The sequence below is a fragment of the Rhinolophus hipposideros genome, assembly GCF_964194185.1.
Source record: "Rhinolophus hipposideros genome assembly, chromosome: X".
NCBI classification, from domain to species: Eukaryota; Metazoa; Chordata; class Mammalia; order Chiroptera; family Rhinolophidae; genus Rhinolophus; species Rhinolophus hipposideros.
The window spans coordinates 50,031,772-50,041,007 of NC_138046.1; the positions used below are offsets into that span (position 1 = coordinate 50,031,772).

At 42.1% G+C, this 9,236-nt stretch overlaps 1 pseudogene across 1 annotated transcript; it reads left to right on the plus strand.

Moving 5' to 3' along the window:
* Nucleotides 1-7,127: 7,127 nt before the first annotated feature.
* On the plus strand, nt 7,128-7,519 carry LOC308494902 (small ribosomal subunit protein eS24-like; annotated as a pseudogene). The gene has a single exon. The product of its transcript is annotated as a small ribosomal subunit protein eS24-like (transcript).
* Nucleotides 7,520-9,236: the final 1,717 nt, after the last annotated feature.

Below are 9,236 nucleotides of genomic sequence, written 5' to 3' on the forward strand. Positions count from 1 at the left end.
AAGAGAGAAGACACTAATTAACAAAATCAGAAATGAAAAAGAATCGCTTCTCGGCCTTTTGGCTAAGATCAAGTGCAGAAATGAAAAAGGGGAAGTTATCACAGACACCACAGAAATACAAAGGATTGTGCTAGAATACTATGAAGGACTATATTCCACCAAATTCAATAACCTAGAAGAAATGCACAAGTTCTGAGAAATATACAGCCTTCCAAGGCTGAACCGTGAAGAACTGGAAAATCTAAACAGACCGATCACCAGTAATGAAATTGAATCAGTCATCCAAAACCTTCCCAAAAGCAAAAGTCCTGGACCTGATGGCTTCACTAGTGAATTCTCCCAAACCTACAAAGAGGATCTAATACCAATCCCGCTCAAACTCTTCCAAAAAATTGAAGAAGGGACAGTACTCCCTAACTCATTTTAGGAGACCAACATTACCCTGATACCAAAACCTGGTAAGGACAACACAAAAAAAGAAAACTACAGACCAATATCTATGATGAATACAGATGAAAAAATCCTAAACTGAATTCTAGGAAATCGAATACAACAATGCATTAAAAAGATTATTTATCACGACCAAGTGGTGTTCATCCCCGGGGAACAAGGATAGTTCATCATCCGCAAATCCATCAATGTGATATATCACATAAACAAAATATAGGACAAAAATCATATGATTATATCAATTGATGCAGAACAAGCATTTGACAAGATACAACATCCATTTATGATTAAAACACTTAATAAAATAGGTATAGAAGGAAAATACCTTAACATAATAAAGGCCATATATGACAAGCCCTCAGCTAATCTCATAATTAATGGTGAAAAACTGAAGCCTTTTGCTCTATGTTCAGGAACACGACAGGGCTGTTCCGCTTCACCTCTGCTTTTCAACGTAGAGTTGGAAATCCTTGCCAGAGCAATTAGGCAAGAGAAAGAAATCAAAGGCATCCAAATTGGGAATGAGGAAGTTAAATTATCACTCTTTGCAGATGACATGATGCTATATATAGAAAACCCTAAAGACTCCACCAAAAAGCTGTTAGAAACAATCAACGAATACAGTAAAGTTGCTGGCTACAAAATCTTCGTACAAAAGTCCACTGCATTCCTATATACTAACAATGAAATCTCAGGACAAGAAATACAAAAAACAATTCCCTTTGCAATTGCAGCAAAAATAATAAAATACCAGGAATAAACTTAACCAAGAATGTGAAGGACCTATATGCTGAAAACTACAAGACATTTTTGAAAGAAATTGAAGAAGACACAAAGAAATGGAGAGACATTCCATGCTCATGGATTGGACGAATCAACATAGTCAAAATGGCCATATTACCCAAAGCAATATACAGATTTAATGCAATCCCCATTAAAATCCCAATGGCATTTTTTAAAGAAATAGAACAAAAAATCATCAGATTTGTTTGGAACCACAAAAGACCCCGAATAGCCAAAGGAATCTTAAGAAAAAAGAACAATACTGGAGGTATCACACTCCCTGACTTTAGCTTGTACTACAGGGCTACAATAATCAAAACAGCATGGTATTGGCAGAAAAACAGACACATAGACCAATGGAATAGAATTGAGAACCCAGAAATAAAACCACATAAATAGATATGTGGTTTTATTTATTTAGATATGTGGAGAGATAATGTTTGACAAAGAAGCTAAAAACATACAATGGAGGAAAGACAGCCTCTTCGAAATATGGTGCTGGGAGAATTGGATAGCCACATGCTAAAGAATGAAACTGGACTGCTATCTGTCACTATGTACCAAAATTAATTCAAAATGGATCAAAGACCTAAACATAAGACATGAAACAATAAACTGCATAGAAGAAAACATAGGTACTAAACTTATGGACCTTGGGTCAAAGAGCATTTTATGAATTTGACTCCTAAGGCAATGGAAGAAAAAGCTAAAATAAACGAATGGGACTATATGAAACTTAAAAGCTTCTGCACAGCAAAAGAAACCACGGACAAAATGAAGAAGCAACCGACTGAATGGGAGAAGATTTTTGCAAACAGTGCCTCCGATAAGGGGCTAATATCCAAAATATACAAGGAACTCATAAAGCTCAACAGCAGAAAAACAAACAACCCAATTGAAAAATGGGCAGATGACCTGAAGATACATTTCTCCAAAGAGGACATACAAATGGCAAATAGGCATACGAAAAAATGCTCAACATCACTAATCATCAGAGAAATGCAAATAAAAACAAAAATGAGATATTACCTCACCCCAGTCAGAATGGCTATCATCAACAAGACAAATAGTAACAAGTGTTGGAGAGGCTGTGGAGAAAAAGGAACCCTCATACACTGTTGGTGGATAGCAGACTGGTGCAGCCAGTATGGAAGGCAGTGTGGAGGTTTCTCAAGAAATTACGAATAGAATTACCATATGACCCAGCAATCGCTCTCCTGGGTATCTACCCAGAAAATCTGAAAGCATTTCTCTATAGAGAGACGTGTACTCCAATGTTCATTGCAGCTTTGTTTACGGTGGCCAAGACATGGAAACAACCAAAATGTCCTTCAATAGATGAATGGATAAAGAAGTTGTGGTATATATACACAATGGAATACTATTCCGCGTTAAGGAAAGATGATATAGGAACATTTGTGACAACATGGATGGATCTTGAGAGTACAATGCTAAGTGAAATAAGTCAGACAGACAAAGCAGAGAACCCTATGATTTCACTGATATGTGGTATATAAACCAAAAACCGCAAAAGAACAAGACAAACAAATGAGAAAGAAAAACTCATAGACACAGACAATAATTTAGTGGTTACCAGAGCGTAAGGGGGTCGGGGGTGGGTGTTGAGGGTAAAGGGGATCAAATATATGGTGATGGAAGGAGAACTGACTCTGGGTGGTGAACACACAATGGGATTTATAGACGATGTAATACAGAATTGTACACCTGAAATCTATGTAAATTTACTAACAATTGTCACTCCAATAAATTTAATAAAAAAGAAAAAAAAAGGAAAAAAAAAAAGAAAAGAAAACAACAGCTTGAGCTTGGAGCTGAGCCGCCTGGTGGACAGCCGTTTTCTCAGTGGTTAGAGAGCTATGCTCATATCACCAAGATTGCCGGTTCGATTTCCACATGGCCCAGCAACAGCTTGAGCTGGAAGCTGAGCCGAATGGTCAGTTAGCTCAATGGTTAGAGAGCGCAGTGCTGATAACATCAAGGTCGCCGGTTCGAATCCCACATGGGCCAGTGAGCTGCGCCCTCCACAACTAGATTGAAAATAACGACTTGACATGGAACTGATGGGTCCTGGAAAAAAACACTGCTCGCCAATATTCCCCAATTAAAAAAAGAAGAAGAAAGAAAGAAAATGAACAACCCAATTAAAAAATGGATGAAAGACCTGAACAGACACTTCACCTGGATACCACGCAGATGGCAAGTAACCATACAAAAAGATGTTCAACATCATATGTCATTAGGGAAATGCAAATTAAAAAAACAAGATACCACTATACACTTATTAGAATGGCCAAAATCCCAAACTGATAACACCAAATGCTGGAGAGGATATGGGACAACAGGAACTCTCATTCACTGCTGGTGTGAATGCAAAAAGGCACAGCCACTTTGAAAGACAGTTTGGCAGGTTTTTAATAGAACTAAACATACACTTAATCATGCAATCCAGCAATCATGCTCCTTGGTATTTATCCAAATGAGTCAAAAACTTATGCCAAACATAAAAATCTGAACGTGGATGTTTATAGCAGCTTTATTCATAATTGCCAAAACTTGGAAGCAACTGAGATGTCCTTCAACAGGTGAATGGATAAACAAACTGTGGAGCATCCAATGGAATATTGTTCAGTGCTAAAAAGAAATGATCAAGCCACGAAAAGATATGGAGGAAAGTTACGTGTATATTACTAAGTGAGAGAAGCCAATCTGAATTATCCTAATTATGTGACATTCTGGAAAAGGCAAAACTATGGAGACAGTAATAAGATTAGTGGTTGCTTAGGGCTGAGAGGAAGAAGGGATGAATTAGTGGAGTAGAGAGGATTTTTAGGGCAGTGAAACTATCCTGTATCATACTGTAATGGTGGATACATGTCGTTATACATTTGTCCAAACGCACAGAATGTACACCACCACTAAGGACATTGGGTGATAATGACGTGTCAATATAGGTCCATCCAATGTAACAAAAGTACCTCTGGCGCAGGACGTCCACAGTGGAGGACGTTGTGCATGTGGGTGGGCATGGGTACATGAGAACTCTGTACTTTTCACTCAATTTTGCTGTGGACCTAAAACTGCTCTAAAAAATAAAGTCTATTGATAAATATAAAAAATAAAAAAAATGTGCGTGTGTGTGTGTGTGTGTGTTTTGGAGGGGGGAGGGCAGATCTCTTAGAGATCATCTGTCCCGTCTACTTTTTTTGGCAGATGGAACAGCTGAAGCCCAAAGAGCTTGAGGTACTTGCCTCAAGTTATACGGCAAGCTTGCTGCAGAGCCTGGACCCAAACCTAATGTTTTGCTTCTCTGTCCAATATATATATATATATATCATGCCATGTAAGGAGGGCCAGCATTGTTTTGCAGTTAGACAATGACTTGCATGAGCTCTTCTGAAACAGCTTACAGGTTCCGTTGTCTGAAAAGGGACAGAATGTCTTAGCCCTAAGTCCTTCGTCCTTGGAGCACAAACTGTGACCGATGGGCCTGTCTGCTTCATAACAGATCAGCCTGCGGCCACACGCAGGCCTCACTTCTGCCCGTGTTCTTCTGTACCTTCAAGGTTAGGGGTGGCCTTAGAGGTGAGAACCAGGAAAGGAGCCTGCAGCCTTTCTCCCTGACCTGCTCTCAGCCCTCCATCTCCTGGCCAAAGTCCAGCGCAGGAAAGAACGATTGGCAAACCCATGAATTAGGTACTATTTATTCATTGTAAAGTCTCATCATTTGTTTTAAGGGAGACTTTTTACCTTGATTAACATCATTGCCTCCCTTGTGTACATTAAACTGCATTTGAGTCTGTACAAACACGCCTGAAATGTGTGCTGTTTGCAGTTGGCAGCGGGCAACCAGCATCTGTCAGAACTGTCCTCTCCAGATGCCTATGACCAAGGCCCGGGGTTCTATTTGAATTAGCACATGATTACGCCCGTACCCTCCAAGCTTGCAAAGAGCCCGAGTGCATGCATGGATAATTTGCTCTTCACTGCTTCCTTCACATTGAAAATGATTTCATGAGAAGTTACCCTTCAGAGAGAGGTCTGCCTTTTCCCACTCAACCCTGCCCCTCTCCCTGGCCTCTCCATGCCAACCTGATTCTACCGGTTAATTCCTTTTTTTCTGGGTTTTCAGCCTTGCATGTCTGCTGACTTTCTCTACAACTGAAACAGCCTTGCTTGTCTCGTCCTTATAATAATGACTCTCCTCCAACCCTTCACCCTCCCTTCTCCCAGCTTCCATCCCTCCTCACTCCTTCCCTTCCTGTCAAAGGTCTTTGAAGAAGAGCCTGCCTCACTGGCTGCACTTCGTCACTTCTCCCATGTTCAGCAGTCTCTGCAGCTTGGCTTCACCGATCCTCCCATCTGCTCAAGGGACACTTTGCAGCTCTTAGTTTAGGGACACCCCTGCAGCCCTGGGCACTGCTGAGCACCCTCCCCTCAAAACTCTCCCCCGGGGCCTCCATGGCCCTCTTCTCTCTCTTAGCCCTGCTATTTCTAGTACAACTCTTTTGTAGCCCTTATGGAGTCTTCATCTTCTGTCCCTCTGTCATGTTAGTGTTCCCCAGAACTCTGTCCCCAGATCTCTTCTTGCGGTAATACTGCACTCTCACATTCTGGCCTCATCTTTTCAACCTCCATTATGTGGTCCCACAGCCACGGGGCCAGCCCGCACCTCTCCCTTGAGCCCCAGACCTGTGCATCTAAGTGCTGGGTGTCGCACTGACACCTCACACTTGACATATCCACGCCGTGTCATCATCTTTTCCCATAAATTTTCCTCTTTCTACTGTGCTCCCAATCTTGTTGAGTGGTTCCATCAGACACCTAATCACTTAAGCAAGAAATCTGGAAACTATTCCAGAGTCTTCCTTCTCCTTCACCTTCTCTCACATCCATCCCATAAGTTTGTCCCGCCAGCTGTCCCTTCAAAACACATCCATAACATGACCACTCCTTTCCACCTCTACGACTACCTTCCTGGTCCAAACCACCACCCTCTCTTGCCTGGATGGCTGCAGTAGCCTCCTAATGGGTCTCCCTGCTTCCATTTTGTTCCCTTTCAGTCACACCCCGCATTACAGCCAGAGGGACTGACGCAGCATGAAAAGGCCCATATCATTCCTCTGCTCCAAATGGCTTCTCATCTCACTTAGAATACAATTCAAACTCCCTACCACCGCAGAGCAGGAAGTCCACATTCTGGTTCCGGCCTGCCCTAGCCAGCATTCTTCTACAGTAGTCCCCTCCCCGCAATGCTCTGGCCACTTTACATGCCAGGCTATCTCTCCCTTCTGGATCTTTGCTCACAACCGTTCCCTCTGCTTGGAATAATCTCCCCATTATGGACAGCCAACCTGCTGACCACGTATTCATCTTTCAAGACAGCAACAGAAACTTCCTGATGCTCCCAGGCTGAATCTACCATTCACTCTACTGCCTTCTAGACCACCTGGAAGTCATTGTCAGGAAACGTCTACTGAGAACCTACTGTGCATTGTTCCCACCCAATCTTGTAGATACTAATTCCATTAGTTTCTGGTTTATCTTATGTTTCTTTTTGTACAAATGAGCAGATGCATCTGTATTTTCTTACTTCCCCTCCTTCTTACACAAAAGGAAGCATACTACAGATACGTTTTTGCACTTTGCTTTTTTTTGTTTTTAACTTACCAATGTATCCTGGAAATCACTCCCTATCAGTTCACAGGGGATGTCTTCATTCTTTTTACAGAAGTATAGTACTCTGCTCTGTGGCTGTACCAAAGTCTATTCAATCACTCTCCTACGTATGGACATTTAGGTAGTTTCAAATATTTTGAAATTATAAAGAATATAATCCTCTTTTCCCCCTGGCTGCTTGAAGGCCCACTGCCATCATGAATGACACAGTAACTATCCGGACCGGGAAGTTCATGACCAATAGACTACTTCAACGGAAACAGATGGTCATTGACGCCCTTCACCCTGGGAAGGCAACATTACCTAAGACAGAAATTCGGGAAAAACTAGCCAAAACCTACAAGACCACACCAGATGTCATCTTTGTATTTGGATTCAGAACCCATTTCGGTGGTGGCAAGACAACTGGCTTTGGCATGATTTATGATTCCTTGGATAACTTAAAGAAAAATGAACCCAAACATAGACTTGCAAGACATGGCCTGTACGAGAAGAAAACGACCTCAAGAAGACAGCGAAAGGAACGCAAGAACAGAATGAAGAAAGTTAGGGGACTGCAAAGGCCAATGTTGGTGCTGGCAAAAAGTGAGGTGGAGATTGAATGGCAGAGGAGTAAAGAATTGTCAGTGACTGTGGTGATTGAGCAGATTTTTCAGGAGAGGACTAATAAACTAAGAACTTAAAAAAAAGAACATAATGAATAACTCATACATGTGCCTTTGCATACTATTGGAGGTGTATCGTGGGGTAAATCACTAGAAAGGGGATTGGTGAATCAAAAGGTAAATGCATATATCATTTTGAGATATTGTCAAATGCCTCCCCAAAGAGTTATGTCAATTTTATTTTCCAGCAGTGATGCACGAGAGTCACCTCAGGCATTTTTGGAGGAGGGTTTTCTCAGAACATTAACTAGCTCCATTTCCTAGCTGACTTGTCTCTGTGTATGACTGATCCATTCCATTACACACGAAGGCCCCTCAGCCACTCAGCACAAAATCTTGCTCCTTGAGAACTCCCATGCCAGGCGGAGCATGGACAAACCCATGTCCACCATTGCTGGCAATGCTGCTGCATCTTATGCCTTTCACATTCTTTGTTGAGGAGAAACAGTAAGTAAATCATACTGGCTCCAAGTACGCAAGGCGACAGGCCTATCAGAAAGTTCTTAATCAAGGGTCAATCAACTTGAGGAACACAGGAGGAAGTATAAGGAAAGGTTAGTACTTTTCCAGGCTCACCAAGTACCAACTTGGTTTGTTTAAAGGCCCCTAATGAGGACAGGCATCCATCTTGTAAATAAGTAAACCGCCCTATTGAGAAAAATAATAATAAAAGTAATTTACTGTGCTTCAAGGATCACAAAGTGCTTTCACACACACACATTATCTCATTTGATCCTTACAATAGAAGCCTCCACGCTGGAACAATTGCTTCCTTGGCCAATCTTTGATGTACATTAAGTGGTTTGTGAACTTTAACTGTGATGTATCCACCCAGACTTCAAAGGGTTAATGAGAGCTGAACTCTGAACAACCTGAACTTATTAGAGGCACAGGGCTGGAGGAAGCCTGGGAGCAGGAAGTGGTCAGGAAGCCGAGTCAGCCTTAGGCTCAAATTTCCCTGACAGAGAGCCTCAGATGAATTATGGTGGAAAACCCCCAACTGGACAGTATCCCCTACCTTTAATTTAGGTATTTAATAAACACATTGCATTGTTCTCCAGAAACGAGGAAGGCTAATTATTTTTTTGGATGGAGCGTTCCAAGCAACCCTTGCAGCTTTGTGAAGACCTTCAAAAGAACTTCTGCAGGCAGAGTCTGTGAAACTTTTTATATTTGTCTATTAAATTTTCACCAGGCTCCCCTGTCCTCATTAATATCATTAAAGTAGAGACCTGAGAATCTGTGTAGTATTTGTCAGCTATCCCACAATCCAAGAAAGGGATCTGAGGCTATAAAGTGGGTAATACCCTCATGAGGCACTCTTGCCAACTTTCCCAGGTGGCGGTGCCCTCCTACTTTCCCCTGGGTGCCCAGGACCCCTACCACGGCACCATTACCAGAAGCTAATTGAAACAGGCCTTCTCTTGACCCCTCAGCCCACAGCAACAAAGTGTCCACCTGCTTCTACCAACATGTCAGGCTGGCAATCCAAGTGTAAAATGGGGAGGCGTGGTCATTTTCTCTCTTGGGCGTTCCTAGCTTGTCAGGGCTTCAAGAGCAATTTGGATTGTGTAGAGCCTATAAAGTCACTGCTTAGGGAAGCAATTACGAATGTGGGGTGTGGGATCAGACAGCCCTGAA